We start from the raw sequence: 20,716 nt of genomic DNA, 5'->3' as shown, positions 1-20,716 counted from the left end.
GCAAAGACATAGCTATCGTTCTCCCCAAAAAATTGCTTGCAATGAGACTACTAGAGCTTCCACCATTGAAGCTCCAAAAGAGGATGCTCATTGCAAAGGATCACCTCTCTCTTATGCTTGGAGGAAGGTAAGGGAGCATGATTCCATCATCTTGTTTGACCATGGCTCTACTCACAACTTCATATCAATGGAGTTAGCCACCAAGTTGGGCATTCAAGCTTTTGAGATGGGAGATGATGTAACTTCCAACACCGCTTTCAAGGGACATCAAGCCTCCATTACTCCTTTGATTGGTAAGTTGAGGCTTGATGTCCAAAGCTATGTCGACAAAGAAGACTTCCTCATCTATTCTCTCCAACATGAGGATGCTATCCTAGGGGCACCGTGGTTCAACCGCATGGCTGCCAACACGAAGTTCCTAGAAAGGGGAATCTACTTCACCTACTAGGAAAAGAACATGTATATAGATGCTAGTGAGTCTGGTCATACTATACCACTTGTAAATACTCCTGCTTTTGATAAATCAATGAAGAGATCCATTTCTGCATACATGATTTTTGTCAAAAAGTCGCTAAAAGATCCTAAGTTTTATCTAATGTAAATGGTAGAAATCAAGAAGAGTTGTACCTATCTAATTTTCTAAAATGATTCCAAGATGTGCTCATCAATGATATCCCTATGGACTTACCTTCAAAACCACGGGTTGATGACTATCAATTGTGCTCCTACCAGTAAGCTCACCACCTAACAAGCCTTCTTATCAAGTTTCCCAAGATGAACAAGAGGAGATCATGAGGCAAGTACAAGAATTGGTAGAAAAAGGGATGATAAGGCCTAGATCCTCTCTCTTTTGTTCTCGAGTCCTTTTAGTGAAAAAGAAATATGGTACATATCGTATTTGTGTGGACTATTGAACACTAAACCATATCACCTATAAAAAACAAATTTCCCATGCCTCAGATACAAAATCTATTTCATGAGCTACAAGGCTCTATCTACTTCAATAGGATTGACCTTAAAAGTGGCTATCATCAAATAAGGATAGTGGATGAAGATATCCTAAAGACCGTATTTTGTACAACATTTGGTCTTTATGAATATCTAGTCGTGACTTTTGGCTTGATCGATGCACCAGCCATGTTCAATCGTCTAATCGAGAAAATATTTAGACCCTATCACAAAATCACTGGAGTGTTCTTTGATAATATCATAATCTACTCCAAGTCCTTGGAGAAACACAAGCAACATCTCCAAGTGATTTTTCAAGCATTGAGGGAGAACAATCTTTTTCTCAACCAGAAGAGAAGTCATTCAAGAGGTTCAATACTTAGGTCATATTATCTCTCAAGATGGTATCTGTATGGATCCATCAAAGTTAGAGTTTATAAAAGCATGGCCTAATCCAAGGAATCTACATGAGCTAAGAAGCTTTAGTATGTGTGCATACTATAGACGCTTCATAGGAAAATTTTCTCAAATAGCAAGACCATTATATGACTTAACAAAGAAGAACGATAAGTATTCATAGACTGCTAAGGAGAAAAATTCTTTTGAGAATCTCAAAGAAAAGCTTACCTCTCAACCAGTCCTCATGCTCTCGGATCTCTTAAAGCCATTTGAGGTGCAATGTGATGCTTGTGGTGATTGCCGTGGAGTAGTCTTGCTTCAAGAAGGGCATGCCATAGCATATGAGAGCCAGAGGCTCAATACGAATGAGCGGGTCTTAGGCATGTATGTGAAATAGCTTTTATCTGTTCTACATGCCCTAGACACATGGAAGCACTATTTATTGGGGACTCCATTCATTTTACGAACCGACCATCAAAGTCTCAAGTACTTTATGATGTTGTGAGTGAGATGGAAACACACACAACGCCTCTATAATCAACTGACACACACTCTTGGGATAATACACACACACACACTGTGGGGAACCACTCAGCTTACACAACCCACTTGACCGAGACACGGAACACACCGATGGAGTGAGAGGAGAGAGACTATCCATTTGCCCACTCAACACACACACACACATACACACAAAGGAGCTCAAAGGAGAAAGATATTTGATTCTTAGATACAATAGAGCTTGGGCCAACACCAATGGGGCAAATAGCTCACACAATATGCATGAAATGTGCCAGATACAATCACAAATTTGAGTAGAGGCTTCACTCATAGGAGACAATTACACAGCCAAAACAATAGGAAAATAGTGAGTAATTTGGCAAAATGGACAATGCCATTGCATTTGGAACGGCCAAAAACCCCATTCTACTGTATCAAAGTGCTCAAATCCTAGCTCGGATGAGCAGTTTATGGCCAAAACAAGCTCTGAAAAAAGCAAAAACTGAGTAGTGGCTCTTCATCCCCTTCTCTCCACGTTTTTCTGGTTTTCTTCTTGGGATTTTTATTTTCCACACTTAACCTCATCCCTTGGGCACCTTTGGCCTTTTGATTGACCTCAAAGGAACCCTGAACAGGCCAAAGAATGGCCACGTAGTGTGTCCATCCGCACACATGGCAATCAACTTTTCTCAATACTGCATCTTTTTTCCTAAGCTTTGGACCCGCACTCACATGAAATGGCCCCCAAATATAGTCCTCATGATGACCTTTCTGCATAATTCATCACAAGAAAACACCCACGTTGTGTCCTCACTTACCCACGGGGCAAGTCTTGATCCCATTCGACCTCCTGACACCACTGGATTCCATCTGACACACCTGATTACCTCATGGTGTGGGCCTGCTGAAGATTCCTCAAGAAGTTTTACACTCTACCAACTCCTCATTATTTAAATAAAAGCACATTGATACTGGTGATAATGAAAATCGATGTACTATGTACACGATGTCCTACCTGTACACATGTGGACCACGTAACCACCTGGCTCTGGACAATGGGAAATTCTTTATTTGATGCACCACGCATGTGTATGTACATATGCAAAATCACTTCATAAAAAAAAAAATCCTAACATAATTTTCCTATCCCCTAGTCTTCTAGATCATTCATGATCATGAGTAGCAAAAAGAGATATGAGACTCGCGCGCATCACAGATCTCCTCATCCCTCACAAACAGTATTTGTTCTGTAGCAGACAACTCATCTTGCTCCACCACCATTAATCTAGCATGATACAATTTAAGATGCAATTCATGTACCCTTGAATTATGTAGAATCCCATCAAGGTTAGCCAGCTGATATGTACCATTCGGAAAACAGTCAACTACCTTGAAAGGGCCTTCCCACTTAACTTAAAACTTATTTTGAAATGTCTTGTCCAGCTTACTATTGAAGCGCAAAACCAAGTCATGTTTCTTGATACCCTTACTTTTGACCTTTTCATTTATCTTTGCTAAAGACTTATCTTGCATCTATCCATAATGTTCCAATGCGCTCATCCTATCCAATTGAACCTCTTGTAATTGTAAGAGCCTCTCGTTGAATGCATCATTGGACTTTGCAAACAACTTCTCTAACATCTTTACCGCAGGCAACTCTACTTCCACATGCAAAAGTGCTTTCTTTCTATATACCAAATGAAATGGAGTAAACCCTGTAATTGTCTTCACTAGAGTATGGTAAGCCCATAATGCACTAGGCAATTCCAAATCCCAATTATTTCCTTGGTTCTCTGTCACTTTTGAAAGAATTTGTACCAACTCACCATTGAAGCTTTCATTTAAGCCATTACATTGTGGATAATAAGGAGTGGTATAATGGTGCCTAATCTTCATCTTTGCTCATAAAAAGTCTAATAGTTTAGCTCTAAATATTGGCCCCTTATCGGAAAGTAGCTCCAATGGCACCCCAGACATGCAACATATTTCATCGTACACAAATTTTTCCACATCCTTTGCACTGATTTTTTTTATTGCTATAGCCTCTGCCCATCTAGAGAGATAGTCCATTGCAATCAAAATATAGCTTTTGCCCCTGCTTGTGATAGGTAACAGGCCTGTTGTATCAATCCCCCACTTTTCAAACACATCAAACGCCATAATGGTTTTTCATAGCTCTGGCTTCAACACTGTCTTCCCAAATGCTTGACATCTATCTCAAGACCTACACCAATGGTGAACATCCTTGTTCAAACTAGGCCATACGTACCCCTCTTGCAAGATCTTATGCAAGGTGATCTTTAGAGCAAAATGTCTACCACATGCACCTTCATAATTCTCTTCCAACACTTTATAAATCTCTTGCCTCCAAGGTACACATCTCAACACTAGATCAGCCCCATTCATGTACAAGACATCACTAATCAATTTGTACTTGGATGCTCTACACACAAAACCATACTTCTTAGACTTCTAAATGGGTGAAAGCATGTTAACCTGTCGCACTTTTTGTGCTAGTTAGCAGTTTCAAGTTAGCACATCTTCAAAAAGTTGGGCGTCCGGTAAATTTTTTACAAATAATATCAAAATTTGTCGGAGGTTGTACATTTGGATTCCTTGTTTCAAGTGCTTTCTATTGATATATCATATGTCATAGATCTTGGAGATGTAGCTCAAGTTATTGTACTAGTTAGCATATGTCAAAATTGTGCTAGTTAGCATTGTCCGGGACATGAAAAAGCATGACAGGTTAACATGATTTCACCCAAATGTCCTTCAAAATGGTTCGGCCTGTTAGAAAAAAATCCTCTTCTTGAGCCAAACTTTCCCGGCCATGATAAAGAGGTAAATTAGTCCTTAAGAAAAATAGCTTCCCAATCATGCTTTGAGCTGCTTCATGTGTCTCTCCATTTAGAGCACGTTCAATGTGTCTGATGCTCCATGCTTTGAAATTTTTTAACAGGCCTTTAATTCTAAAACACATTTCCTTCAATGAGGTGTTCTTGCTCTTCCACACACCCAACACTTGCTTCACAACTAACAAGGCATCACCTTTTATGTTCAACCTTCTAATCCCGTGCTTCAAACAAATGTGTAATCCAGCTTCCAAAGTAGCATATTCTGTCTCATTGTTACTATGAGCATCCAATTTGAACCCTCTCTTGCATACTAGCGTCCCCTCTGGATCGTAAAGTTCTATACCCCCTGAAGCCGCATCATGGCTCTTTTTGTATGAGCCATCAAAGAACAACACATGTGCATTGTTGATCTATAGAACTTCTTCAAGTACCCTTATCACCATCTCTTCCTTAACAAAAAGGGGATTTTCCTTGTAAGTCAACAAATCAGCTAGGGTAGCTCTTGTACTATCTTCCACTAAAAAGGAGAACGTGAACTCTTGCAGCTCACTTATCCATATCTTGACCACATCAGTGACATGTTAGTGACATTAATTAATTGTGGCAAAAGGTGTAACTTGTTAAGAAAATAAAAGGTTGTGGTAACAAGTAATGATGAAATCGTCGAGAAGAAAATATTACACTGGCCATCACTAGCTCTACTTCCAACAATTTTCTTTCTGTTATCAACTTCACTCGGTTTGCACAATACACTGGCCTCATATAATGTCTACCCTTCCCTTTTTGCAATAGCATGGATCCAATGGAATCATCCCCTACTGATGGATTTACATAAAACACTTGCTCCCAATCAGGAGCCTGCATGGCTGACAGCCCCCCTAACACCTCTTTCACCTCTTCAAACACTTCTTCACACTTGTCATCCCATTGCAATGGATCATGCTTTGCCACTTGTTGTAATGGATAAAGGAGTTGTGAAGACAATGGAATAAATCACACCATGTACTTCACTTTGTGTATAAAGGCTACCAATTTCTTTGTACTCTTAGGTGATGGAAGAAGAATAATAGACTTAACCTTTTTGGATCAGCCTCAATGCCATTTTTTGACACCATATGGCCCAATAACTTCACCCTTGGCTATGCTAGATGACATTAATTAGGATTTAATTGTCCTCCACATTCATCATATCAAGCCAACACCATCTGCAACTTCTCATGGTGTTCAGCCCTACTGCTGCCGACACAAAAGTCGTCCATAAAATCTTTAACACAACTACCAATGAATGGTGACAATACCCAATTTTCTCTCTCTTGATAGAAGGATGGTCCATTCGACAACCCAAATGGCAATACCGTGTAGCTATAACAACCCCATGGCGTAATGAAAGTTTTTTTTGTTCAATCTTTAAGAGAAATCTTCAATTGAAAATAGCCTAAAAAACCATCACACACATTGTACCTCTCATAAAATACCATTGAGTCCAATATTTGATCGATGAATGGAAGAGGATATGGGTTCTTCTTAGTGGCTTCATTTAAGGGTTTAAAATCTACACAAATCCTCAACTTCCATCGTTCTTTGGGCTAACCACTACTAGACCTACCCATTCTGTGCTCTCCACTGGAACCATGAACCCTACCTTCGATAGCTTGTGCACCTCTTCTCTTAAGGCTTCCATCTACTCTCATCACATCCTTCTTAGCCTTTGCCACACTAGTTTAACACCTTCCTTCAGCTCTATATGCATCTCTTCTCCTTTGAACCCTCTAATCTCTTCATATGAAGTAATGAACAGATCAAGAAAACTAGCCAGCATGGGCAAATATTTCTCCTTCTCCCCAACTGAGAGGTCCCCACTAATCATTTGTGTCATCAATTCCTGCTTCTTTGACAATTCAACCTTGGTTTGCATCAGCCCTTCAATCACTTAAGGCCCTTCACTTTCACCTTCAATCTCATTTGCAAATGCAACTAGACCAGACTCATGGATTTCCATCAAAAGAAATGCAACATCAACATCCTCATCACTGTGCTGGTAGTACTATCATTGTCCTCATCAGACACTGTGAAATAGTCTTCATCAATAGACTCATCCTCATCTTCATAAATTTCCTCCAATAGTTTCCTTGCGTCCATGTTATATAGCTTCTTGGATCTGTCTTTCCATAGAGGCTAATCGTACTATGTCTTTAATCTTGAATGGCTCCCACTACACATAACCATGGCCTGCCGAGTATAATAGGATATGCTCCCAACCCCGCTGGCATCCATGAAAATGAACGACCGGCTTTGCATCATATGCCTCCACTTTTAAGCTCTTTACAACACCCAAAAATTTTACTTTCTGATGGTTTTCCAATCTGATTTAAAAGCCTAACACCCTAGTCAGTGTAAGACACATCTTCTCATTGCATGAGTGTGTTATGACACATGTTTGGGCTCCACCATCAATATAACCTTGTCCCATATTTTTTCTTTTGTGCCACACATCTACTATTGGGAAAATTTCTGGTAGCTCATTCATCACCAACACCTTCACTGAACCTCTCTCTGGTTTTTTCTCCATTGGGCTAACCATCCTCTTCCACAGTCGCTTTAGCTTAGGCACCATCTCTATAAGCTATCGAAAAGTAACATCTGCTTTCATACTTGTTAGATCCTCCTTCAAGTCATAGTTTAATTGCCCATTTCCTAGTGGAAAATCTGAAACATGAAATGTAACATTTAATGGCCTAGTAACTTGTGTGTAGCGGAAAATAGTATGAACATAGTGACAATTTCATTAGAATAGATTCTTAATGAGAATAACAAGAGTTCTTGGGTGGAGAAAGCGAAAAAAAGTATAACACCTAGTTAGATAGCATGAACAATACTTCAAAGAGAGAGAAATTAAGATATTGACAATAGTTGAGGACCGGATTTATATGGAGCCGGTCCCCCCTCCAAAAGGCTTTGTATTATGGTTTCTCTCGTCAAAAGAGACATTTTACAATACAATTCTTTGTGTTCCTTCAATACTAGCTAGTGCAATGAAGATGGAAACTTCATGCAGTAAGAAAAACACTTATCAAACACAACATCAATTCCCTCACACACCAACAAAGATGGTGAGAGCTAGCGGGGTATGAGAGTAGATTGAGAGGAAGAAGGAGTATTCTTACGAGAAAGATGTACATCTCTTCACTTAATCACTCATATTGGTATATCTTAGCTTAGTAATTAGCACGGTAGAGGAGATGATCATGCATTGAAGCTTGGCTCTTGGTTGGATTTGCATCACAAAGCCAAGAGTTGTTGGTGTAGGCCTCCCTTCTCACAAGCTTGGAGTAGGTGGTAAGCTTTCCATTAAAGCTTGAGAAGGAGAGAGAGAGTCTTGTTTCTCCACACATGAGATTGTGTGAGTGTGCAAGTGATAATGCCTTGTAAAATTCAGCCCCCCCTCTCTCTTGGTCGACCTCTCTTGCTATTTGCTCATGCTCACACCCTATTGGCCCATGTTGGGCTTAGACAATGAAATTTAAGCAGCATAAGTGATAGCTTCTAACATGTGTCCCCATTTCCCCTTTTCTGAGGAAGAAGGAGTATTCTTACGAGAAAGATGTACATCTCCTCACTTAATCACTCATATTGGTATATCTTAGCTTAGTAATTAGCATGGTAGAGGATATGAGCATGCATTGAAGCTTGGCTCTTGGTTGGATTTGCATCACAAATCCAAGAGTTGTTGGTGTAGGCCTCCCTTCTCACAAGCTTGGAGTAGGTGGTAAGCTTTCCATTAAAGCTTGAGAAGGAGAGAGAGAGTCTTCTTTCTCCACACATGAGATTGTGTGAGTGTGCAAGTGATAATGCCTTGTAAAATTCAGCCCCCTCTCTCTCTTGGTCAACCTCTCTTGCTATTTGCTCATGCTCACACCCTATTGGCCCATGTTGGGCTTAGACAATGAAATTTAAGCAGCATAAGTGATAGCTTCTGACATGTGTCCCCCTTTCCCCTTTTCTGAGAGCTTTAGGTAATTAGTTAATGCAACTAAACTCTCATTAGATGCCTTTGTCTCCTAGCCAATAGGAATCAGGCAAGCCATTGGGTTGTTGAGTGCTCATTGGACCCCTTGGGAGACTGTCCAATAGTCTTCTAGAGAGCTTAATTCTTATTGGTTCTTATATTAAGTGTTTTTAAATTAATTAAACTAGATTTACTCTAGACTAATTCTCATTGGTCCACCTCCAAGGACATCCAATAGAATTTGAGTACACGTTGTGGACATCTGGGCTAGGGAGCTGACATGTGTCCCTCATTCCCTTTGTGTAAAGGGAACTTGTGTGTGTGTGTGTGTGTGTGTGTGTGTGTGTGTGTGTGAGAGAGAGAGAGAGAGAGAGAGAGAGAGAGTTTCTCTCTCATATCCTACTTCTAGGGCTCGCCCCCTCCTATGTAGGGATGCATGAGAAAGCATCCAATTCCTAGGCTTTTGACCTTGGACACAACCTTTGAATTTTGGAACCTTAGCATTTTGGAAGTCTTGATGGACTAAACCTTAGGGTCTTTTAAGCCCATTGTTGCACCTTGCTCTTTTGCAGATGGCCCTCCCTTTGGATCCCTACTGTGGACGGTCTTTCAGCTTAACCAATATTCTAGCTTTTTCTCCCCTAGCACTTCCCCATATTAAATGATGAGTTTGACATGAGAAAATCATTTAGGAGAATTTGATATTAGCTATATGACATTACGTCTCTCTTGAAATCATAGTCATCCTGAACTATGGGATAGAGAAGATAAAGCATATTCATTAGTCCTTCTCCTAGCGGATAGAGGATCACTATGTTACCCTACGACATCGTTCCAGAATGGATGACGAGTCCATTTGGTGCTTGAGAGCCTAAGCTGTCGCGCAAGCATGTCTGCACATTAGTCCTATCATTCTTCCATAGTAGAGTGACAAGCTCTACTTGGTGTTTGGGAGATGTCTTCTCCTCAAACTGGATCTAAGCATGCATACTACTTCATTTTTGCGCACAATAAAGAAAAAGAGAGTCTTATAAGACAAAAACTTTGTTCATTTTTAACATTTGTACATTTGCTTACTCTAGGGAAGCATTGTGAGCTAATTGTATGCCTTGCATCCATCTAGCATCTTCAAAAGGATAATTCTTAAACTTAATAAGATATCGTCCGATAGTCTTACCGCCTCTTAGTAGCTTGTCTTCATGTTGGAGAGTGGACTTGGGCTGCAGCACCTCTTCTTGGTCCTCAATCTCCGGCGGGTCTTCAATAGTTGTTCCTTGAGGTGGATCTCCTTTGTAAGGCTTTAATAGGCTCACATGGAAAGCATTGTGTATGAGGCAATAGCTGGGTAACTTGAGTTGATAGGCCATCTCATTGATTGGCCTAAGAATCTGGAAGGGACCATAGTACCTTTTTGCTAACTTAGGATAGTACTTTTGGTGTCCCGTAGGATTCTTGCCCACCATGTGCCTTAATCAAGCCTCGAGAAATTTGAGTAAGACCCAATCATTTTCCTTAAAGGCTTGGGCTCTTCTATGCTTGTCAGCAATAGCCCTTTGCCTTTGTTGTGAGATAGAGAAAGCATCCTTAATCTTTTGGAAAGATTCTTGTAGGTTTGAACTATACTCATCCGCAGTGAAGATCCTCCCGTCTACCTTAAGTAGCGGGGAGTTTTTTATCTTCCCTCAATTACCTCAAAAGGTGCTTTTCCCGTGGAAGTATGTATAGTGCTATTGTAAGCATACTCCACTAAGGGTAAGTACTTCTCCCATTGGGACCTTTGATCTACTTCCGCTACATAGGCTTTTAGTAGATCAAGGATTGTTAGGTTAGCTATTTCACTTTGGCCATCCGTTCGCAGGTGATAGGCCGAAGAGAAATTTAGCCTTGTCCCTAAATCCTCAAAGAGACCCTTCCAGAAGTTATTGGTCATTCTAGGATTTCTATCCAACACTATGGACATTGGCAAGCCATGGTACTTGAAGATCTGTGATATGAAGAGGGTTGCCATTTGATGGGCTTTGATAGTCATTTAAACAAGTTTAAAATGAGCCTGTTTACTAAACCTGTCCACTATCATCCATATTCCCGTATTCCCATGGGATAGACTTAGGCAATCCAAAGATAAAATCCATGGATATGCTCTCCCATGGTGAATTAGGGATTGGCAAGGGTTGAAGCAATCCAAGTTGCTTCCCTCTATCAAATTTTGTCTTTTGGCATACCACACATTTAGAAACATACTCTTGTATATATGTTCACTTTCACGGTGGGCCAATAGAAATATGTTTCAATTCCCTTTAAGGTAGACTGAATACCTCTATGCCCCGCAAAAGGAGGAGCATGAGATTCATACATTACTTTCTCACGTAGTGAGTTAGTAACGCATATTCTATTTCCATAGAGAAGATAACCATCTTGTAAAGTAAATGGTTCTTGTTTCTTCCCTAATGCAAGGGCTGAAATCACATCTCTAAAATCGGGATCAATAGCATACTCATCTATCATTGAAGATAGATCATTGTGAGTTGCTATGGAAACCGCATTCACTCTCGGCCGTCTTGAGAGTGCACCTGCTACTTGATTATGCTTGCCAGCAATGTGAGAAATATAAAAATGAAATTACAAAAGGAAATTTGCCCACCTCATTTGTTTGCCGGAGAGCTTGGTCTGCATCATGAAGTACTTAAGACTTTGGTGATCCGTTCGCAGAATGAAAGGAGTCCCCAATAAATAGTGCTTCCATGAGTCTAAGGCATGTAGAACTACAAGGAGTTCCTTTTTGTATATGCCTAGAGCTTGCTCAACAGGGTCGAGCCTTCGACTTTCATAGCCTATGGCGTGCCCTTCTTGAAGCAAAACAGCTCCAAGGCAATCACCACAAGCATCACATTGGACCTCAAATGGTTTTGAGATATCTGGTAGTGTAAGCACGGGTTGAGAGATAATCTTTTCAAAAGAATTGTTCTCCTTAGCAGACCATGTATACCAAATCCTTTCTTTGTTAGGTCATGTAATGGTCCCGCAATTTGTGAGAACTTTTCTATGAAGCGTCTATAGTATGCACACATACCTATAAAGCTTCATAGTTCATGAAGATTCTTTGGTTTAGGCCATCCTTTTATTACCTCTAACTTTGATGGATCCATTTGGATGCCATCTTGAGAGATAATGTGACCTAAATACTGAATCTCTTGCAAGGAAAATTCACTTTTCTTTCTAGGAGGTAGTTCACAAGGGATGTTGTCAATAAAGACACCTTGAAACCCCTTGAGAAAATTGGATAACTCTAATTCCTTTTGATTGTGTAAATTTTCTTTTGCTAAAACATTAGGTTCATTTTGAGAGCTTTTAACAAAATTCATGTACACGGAAATAGAGCTCTTTATTGACTTATTGAAAGATTGCGTATATAGAATGAATATGGTATTACCCATTTCCTTAGCATCTATGTACATATCATTTTCCCTGAACCTAAAGGAGATTCTCCTTTCAAGGAATTTAACATTGGCAGCCATGCAATCAAACCTTCGTGCACCTAGGATTACATCCTCATGCTTTAAAGGAGAGATAAGAAGCCCTCTTTGTCCACGTAGCTTTGGACATGGAGCCTCAATTTCCCAATTAAGGGAGTGACTAAAGCTACTTGCCCCTTGAAAGCACCATCTATGGATAGGACATCTCCCATTGAGTAGCGTTAAATGGTAACCTTGCATTTGCACTACATTTCTACTCAAATGTATATATTTTTTATCAAATTTTTAACCTAGTGTTCATTCTCTCTTTTCGTAATAGCCTTTTTCCATACAAACACCTTACCCTTATTAGATCTTTATGCATTTACATCATATTTCTCTCTTCATGCTGACTGTAAATAGTAAACTTAATTCTACTCTCCTAATTTTTTTATTGCATATTCTTTTAACTAATTACCTTTACTAAGTTAAATACCTATCTACATCCCATAATTTATAAATAAATAATTTATGGGCACTTATCTTACCCATCTTCTTTCAAGGGTAGGGTTAACCTTGTAGGCCTTCCCTTCCCCACCACTATGTGACCCAAGTCTTGGATCATTTACTTGTGTTGGTCAACAAATCTTAAATATAATGTATATCCCCAATAAATCAAACTTTATTGGAGCCTACCTCATTTTTTTAAGGTGGATTCCCTTTTGAAAAAAGCATGCTACACCTTGGATGCATGCTAAAGGGCCCCCTACAAGCAGACTTGGTTCAAAAGGTGTTTTGGATGCATCTTGAACACCTTAGCTCGTTGTTATACTTGAAGAACACTCCAAAATCAGCTTAAACACTTTGAGAAGGTCAACTTTGCCTTTTACAGCACCCAATTCTGAGTTACAGGCTGAAAGTTATGGTGAAAACAAGGTGCTGCAGACACTGTTACTGCAGGTCAAAGTTACAATCAAGTAAACCACAAAGGTGAAAAGTTTTCTTGACTTCTCCAACATTCTAAAATACCAATGGGGAGTTAAAAACCACTTGCATGTGGAGGGGTCGGCTCAAGATGCTTCCACAGACACAACAAACAGGATGGGGACACTCTGCAGGAGCCACTGGAGGGACATCATGGTGGGGCCCACATACATTATCAACCCTTATGGAGCCTCCACGACCTAAAAGGCTATTTTTAATGAAAAAATAAGTCCCTTATTTTCATAATTGAAGGAATGGTCAAAAGGGAACCTAACTATGGTTAATTACCTACCCTAGTCAAGTTTAACCTAACCCAAGGTCTTGTATAGCTATAAAAAGGCCCTTTGGCAAGCACAAAAATACACACACCTACTCCATTGCTGCAAATAAGCTCCTCTAAGGTTAGGGAATCCCTAATCTCTCTCTCCTCTTGTCTCCCTATCCATTTCCTAAGCTCGCTATCATAAGCGGCACCATAGAGAGAGCATCAATATGCTATTGCTACCATTCTCTTGCAAACATTTCTCTTATCATACTCATCCCTAAATAAGGATTGTAGATTCTATATGAGAGCAAGGATATCAAGTTCAATGATCTATCTCGTGGTTTGATCAACACATTGTTGCAATTGGGGTGTCGTCGTCACACTTTTGCTCTAAACGCATGTAAAATTGGTAAAGCTTATCTTGGCAGCTTCTCATATTTTGTGCTCATTGGGTTTCTTGTTTGTTGAGAAAGTTTTTTGTGCCCCATGGTGTCTATTTTCTTGGCTTCTCTTCTTATGTTGTGTGTAAGTAAGTCTTGGGGCTGCATAGATGGAGAAGAGCTCTCTATGCATGCCGCCTTATGTGTGTAAGTAGTCTCTTCTTTTGGGAAAGGAAAGGAGTTGTCAAGTATTTGTGCATTATGGTGTTTTGAGTTTTGAGGTTTTTTCCTTGCTTTTCTTAGAAGTATATGAGCACTAATATGGTGAAGGTCAATCTTTGCATGTGAGTTTGTGCAGTGTTCAAAGGGATTGCTTAAGGAGTGTGTGTTGAATGGTTGAAGGGCATTTTGTGTTGAAGCACATAAGGAAGGTGTGATTGTGTGTGTGTGTGTGTGTGTGTGTGTGTGTGTGTGTGTTGTATATGGTTTGTTTTGGTTTCCTTCTTTCTCCATAAAAGAGGTGGTGCCCCTAAGAAATATGCGCGTGTAGGGTCTCACGGAGTGGTTGTCTGGTGGGAACCTTGAGTTGAGCCCCATCTCAAAAAATCCGCTCTCATAAAAGTGGTGCCCCCACTGAGGAACTTTCCTAATTGCCTTCTATTCTCCTCATGAACAATAGAGTTGCACCATATGCTTTTCATTTTTCACAACGCATCAGAATTAACATTTGTGTAGATCGCAATTTTTTTTACCAACAACGCATTGTTTTTATGTTTGGAGTAGAAAGACTTGGTGAAATCTTGGCATCTCCAAATCCCATCATTCTTCCATTCATTAATTATGATGATTCATTTGATGTCCATGTTTTTATTTTGTTTTGAGGCAGGGACAAGAGGCGCTTAGATAGCGATCCACTCAAAGGAACTTTCTTCAAGAGAAAGAAAAAGGAGAACACATTGTCACATGAACCAACCGGGAACTGCTTCTCCTTTTACACCCATTGCTCGTCAATCTGTGCACATCATAATTGCTACAAAATTTAGATTTCAAGCAACCATTAGGAGAATTTTTGGACCCACTCGCCTTAATGAAATTAATGCCTCAATCAACCCTTTTATTTTGCCTATGATAAATTATGAACTAACACTTGATGTATATATTTTCATTTTGATGTGATCACTCATCGTAGTCAAAACTTTGTGGTACACAAGCCTCCTTGTATTGTAAAAATGTCAAGCACTTTTCCTACCTTTCATTCTAAAAATAGTGAGGATGCACAAGAATTTCTGGATAATTTGGAGATGGCACACCTCATCTCTGGGAGAGATCAAGAAGAGGTAAAGCTGCGTGCTTTTCCACTCGTTCTCAAAGGGGAGGCTAAGGCATGGTACGAGGCTTTGCAACCTCAAAACAAAACCAATTGGGAGAGTCTACATGCAATTTTTCTTGCCAAATTTGGGCAAGGAGATACTTCAGAGGGTCTTTGGAATTGTCTACTTCAACATACACAGGTATTCCTTGAAGACTACCCATCTTATGAGGCCGTTTTCCTTAACCTATGGGATAGATGGGAGGCTACCTTACAAAACCAAGGTGGTGCACCAAACTTTCTAAAGAAAGATAGGTTCATGGTTGGCTTGTATCCAATTTTGAAGACCAAGGTAGAGTTAAAATTCCCATCAACATTTGAGGAAGCACATGAGATGGCCATGGTCAAATTCAAGAAGTTAAATTTTCAAGCACATAGAACAAGGGACCTAAATGAAGTCATTGAGAGGTATTCTTCACCAAGCATGGGAGCACAAGTTAGGGGCTCTCTTGCCCAAACTTCACAAATAGGGGAAGGATCACAACAAGAGATCTTGCAAAGATTAACTCAACAACTAGAGAGTCTCACCTTGAATCTAGTGCAGGGCATACCCCAACAACGACAACCAAGAGAAGGGAATCGCAATCAACGACGTCAAGCACAAGAGTTGAGATGCTGGAATTGCAACGAAGTTGGTCATGGCATGTATAATTGCCCTCACCCTCGAAGGCTTCCAGGGGACATATACCCTCCTAGACCCCCTCCGCTCATGGTGCAGCAAGAGCATGCTCAAGCCCCGCAAATTCTTCGTCGACCACCACCACCTCCAGTGGCAAACATCCCTCCTGTCCCACCAGTGGAGGAAGAGAGGGGAGTAAATGTCATAAAGCTGGAAGAGGAGATAGAGGTGAGCCCTATACATTTTGATGTTATGCCAGCAGAAAAGTGGACAAGAGCACACAACAAGGATGAAGACACAAGGAATGAAGAGTAAGAACCTGCAAGGAAGGAGAGGAAGAAAAAGTCAAAGAAGGAGGAAGGAGGCAAGAAGCAGAGGTCAAGGCGAAGGGAGATCGGCATCAACGATTTTCCATTAGGAAAGAATATGGAACCCTACAACATCTTAGAAGATTTGCAAACTCAAAAGCCCAATATTTCTTGGCCTCAACTCCTACATCTATCACCCAAGGTGAGAAAGCACTGGTCCAAACTTGTAAGCACAAGACTCCCAAGAAAGAAAGAAAAGGTGACAGTAAAGGCATTGACTTCAAAGCCACAACAAGATGTGGAACCTATTGTAGATGCTTATGTAAGGGGTAGGAAGGTATCCAATGTGTATGTTGATGGTGGAGCACAAATGTGTGTGGTCACGGAAAGAGCCATGAATAGACTAGGGCTTGAAATCACTAAATCCTCTAATTGTCAAGCTAGGCTGGCCAACAATGCAAGTGTGAAGTGCCTAGGGATCATCCAGAATGTAAAATTTTATGTATGTAATATAGATGCATGTGTGGACATGTATGTTATGCCAGCCAAGGGGGAGGGCTATCCCATCATCCTAGGGAGGCCTTGGCTCATTGCTATGAATGCAGATCAAAAATGGGGACGAGGACAATTGATTCTCAAAAAGGGGCAACATGTAGTATACGATTGGCATGAAGGAAAGCAGCTCGACATCAACTATGAGACCACGGCAGATGAAGAAAGTGAAGAGAGTTTTGGCTCAAGTGACGAGGAAAGTTCAACCACTACATCCAATAGCGAAGAAGAATCATCTTTGGAGGTAATGGGAATCATCTTCAACACATCAAAAACTCCATCAATAGAGGTTGACCCAACAAAGGAGCAAACAAAGGATGACAAAGGTGACCACAAGCACTTTGAAGACATTGAGAGGATGCTAGCAAAAGATCTTACCCCTGAGGAGAAGCGGTCCTACATCGATATGCTCAAGAGGTATCCCAATTTGTTTATCACTGATTACTCACAAATTAGAGGTGTGGATGTTATAGAGCATGGCATAGAATTAAAACCAGATACTAAACCTGTGGCTCAAAAGCTAAGGCACCTAGGAAAAATACAACAAGAGGCACTTTTGACAGAGCTTAACCGACTCCTCAAAGCTGGTTTCATTTACCCTGTTTCTAACTCTGAGTGGGTGTCCCCAATTGTAGTAACCCCTAAAAAGAACGGAAAATGGAGGGTCTGTGTTAACTACAAACCGCTCAATGCTGCAATAAAGAGGGATCATTTTCCTCTTCCTTTCCAAGATGAAATCTTAAACGAAGTTAGCCGGCTATGAATGTTACACAGTGTGTGATGGGTATTCAGGGTATTTTCAAATCAGAATAGCAGAAGAAGATCAGTTAAAAACCACTTTCATCACACCTTGGGGTTGCTTCGCCTATAGAGTGATGCCATTTGGGCTCACAAATGCTCCTAGTACCTTTATAAGGTTTACAACTCTTGTCTTTCAGCCCTTCTTTGGAAAGTCAATTAGGGTTTTTATGGATGACTTCTGTATCTATAGTAGCCAAAGACTTCATTGCAAAAAAGTTGAGGAGGGGCTTAGGAGGCTTCATCAATTTGGGGGATAGCTTAACCCTGAGAAGTGTCACATTGCAGAGTCACAAGTGGTATTGCTAGGTCATGTGGTTTCTTTGCAAGGAATTCAAGTGGATCCATCAAAAGTAAATGCTCTCTTGTCACTACAACCACCAACGACAACCAAGGAGCTCATGACTTTCAACCACAAAGTAAGGTACATGTCTCATTTCATTCACCTTCTAGCGGAAGCTATTGCACCTTTGCACAAGCTAGCAAACAAACCTACATTTGAATGGAGAGAGGAACACGAATTATGCTTTACTGAAGTAAAGGGTATTCTCAACTCTCTTCCAACAATAATGCCACCAAATCCAAAGGATACATATTACATCACGCCAAGTGTAGGAATGGAGGCCATCGGTGTAGTTCTCATGCAAAAAGACCCAAAAACATGCTACATGAGGCCAGTATACTTTGCAAGCAAAGTCATGACCGCTGCAGAGAAGGGCTACACCGATATGGAGAAGGTGGTATTCACAATTATGTTTGCGGTAAGAAAGTTCCGATCATATCTCTTACCTACACCATTTGTCATTCTCACCATGGAAAACAATTTACCATATGTTGTGCAACACATGAGCCTCTCATCTAGGATAGCCAAATGGGTTCTAGAACTTCAAGAGTTCGAATACACTTTTCTTGTGGAAGATAGCACAAGGACAGGTCTTGCAGACATTCTCACATACAAAGTGAGAGAAAGGAAAGAGTCACCAAAGGCAGGAGACAAAGCTACACCACAAAATAATGAGGAGGAGATGGACAAAGCTTACCGACGACAACACGATCAGGTAGCAGGGGGGGTTCTTATTCTAAGTCCACAAAGGGAAGTTCTTGTTAAGAAAGGTATCACCTTGGAAAATGTTCATTCTAATAATGAGGCTGAGTATGTCACCTTAAATTTGGGGCTTGAAGAATGTAGAAAACTTGGCATCGAAAGACTTATAATAAGAGGTGATTCCTTACTAGTTATTAGGCAAATCCAAGGAATATGGAAGTGCAAGAACCCTACTCTAGTGGAGTGTCTTAGACAGGTGAAGGCTTTGATAAAGAACTTTGAAGCTACACGGGTACAGCATGTTGTGAGAACCCTCAACAAGGAAGCAGATTATCTCGCCTATGAGAAACTTCAGATCATGGTGGGAGGTGTGAAGCTCTACGAACCAAAGTACCAAGGCCAAGAGGAATTGAAGGACATCATATTTTTCCTCCAAACTGGTGAGTGCCCTAAACACTTGGATAAAGTGCAAAGGCATAGACTGGTAAAAAAGGCAACTCCTTACCAACTCATAGGAGATGATTTGTATCATAAAGGGAAAGATTTGGTGCTAAGAAGGGTGCCCTCTGTTCAAGAAATAGAGAGAATCCTCTTTTCATGCCATGATGATGTCTGTGGGGGTCATTTTTCTCATGATATTACAAACAGGAAGATTTTGCAAGCAGGGTTTGTTTGGCCAAGTCTACACCGTGATGTCCAGCATTGGTGTAAGTCATGCAAAGGTTGTCAGATTGCTGGAAATCGACGACTCACTTACGAACCTCGAGTTCCAATAATTTTGTATGGTCCTTTTGAGAAGTGGGGTGTGGATGCAATAGGCCCCTTAACTCGCACATCTACCGGGAAGGTCTTCATCATTGTGGGAGTAGATTACATGACACGATGGGCAGAGGCAGCAAGTACAACACGAATTACAGCCGAGGAGGTATCAAAATTTATCTTTGATCACATATGCAGTAGATTCGGCACACCATTAGAGATTTTGTCAGATCGTGGTCCAGGGTTTAGAGCAGAGCTCCTAGATAATCTTTTGACAAAGTTAAAAGTCAAACATTTGCATTCTACACCTTACTACCCTCAGTGCAATGGGTTGGTTGAAAAGGTGAATAGAATGATATGTAAAATCATTTCTAAGCAGGTTGCAGATCGACCAAACGACTAGGATCGCCATTTGACCGCAGCTCTATGGGCATACAGAACATCTTTCAAGGTATCCACTCAATTCACTCCTTTTCATTTGGTATATGGACAGGAGGCACTCCTTCCTATTGAGGTGGAGATTGCAAGCCTACGCATTCTCTCACGGGGAGCAAAGAAGCCAAAAGAAGCTTTGCAGGAAAAAAATTTAGATCTTCAACGACTTGAACTTGATAGAGAAGAGTCCATCGACTATTACATTGCCCAAGCCACAAGCCAAAGGGACAAAATCAACAAGAAGCTCAAGGGGAAAGGATTGAAGGAAGGTATGTTGGTTCTTCGCTATAATAACCGACTTGATACTCGACTTGACAAAAAGTTTTTGCAAAGATGGGAGGGACCTTTCATGATAAAAACAAAGTTTGGAAATGGTAGTTATAGATTAGCAGATTTATCAGGAAAACTCCACAAGACCAGAGTCAATGGATGGAGATTAAAGCCCTACTTTCAACGTATCAATCCGTTGATAGGAAGTCATCTACCTACATCGTCTAAGCTCCAAATTGGCATGGCTCCCTTCGGCTTGGCAAATGCTCCACCTATTTTTAAAGCTTTGATGTGCAAAGAAGAACCATCCTTGGAATCTCAACATACCCAAGGCAACCCTCCCATCTCCGATTTATGGGATTGAGGTAATGAAAAGCAGGTCTAATGGAGTAAAAGAGTGTATATCACTCCTCCTTTTTTTAGAGAAATAAGAAAAAAAAAGGAAAAAAAAAGAAAAAAAAGAAAAAAAGAAAAAAAAAGAAAGAAAAGAAAAAAAGAGAAAAAAAAAAACTCTTTTGTTTCATCTAGGAGCATGAATGACCCTAGATGAAGGGGGAGGGCTAATATGAGTAGTGTTAAATGGTAACCTTGCATTTGCACTACATTTCTACTCAAATGTATATATTTTTTTATCAAAGTTTTAACCTAGTGTTCATTCTCTCTTTCCGTAATAGCCTTTTTCCATACAAACACCTTACCCTTATTAGATCTTTATGCATTTACATCATATTTCTCTCTTCATGCTGAATGTAAATAGTAAAATTAATT

The sequence above is a fragment of the Adiantum capillus-veneris genome, chromosome 2 (genome assembly GCF_014529385.1).
Source record: "Adiantum capillus-veneris isolate H3 chromosome 2, ASM1452938v2, whole genome shotgun sequence".
NCBI classification, from domain to species: domain Eukaryota; kingdom Viridiplantae; phylum Streptophyta; class Polypodiopsida; order Polypodiales; family Pteridaceae; genus Adiantum; species Adiantum capillus-veneris.
Note: the sequence above shows the minus strand (reverse complement) of the source record.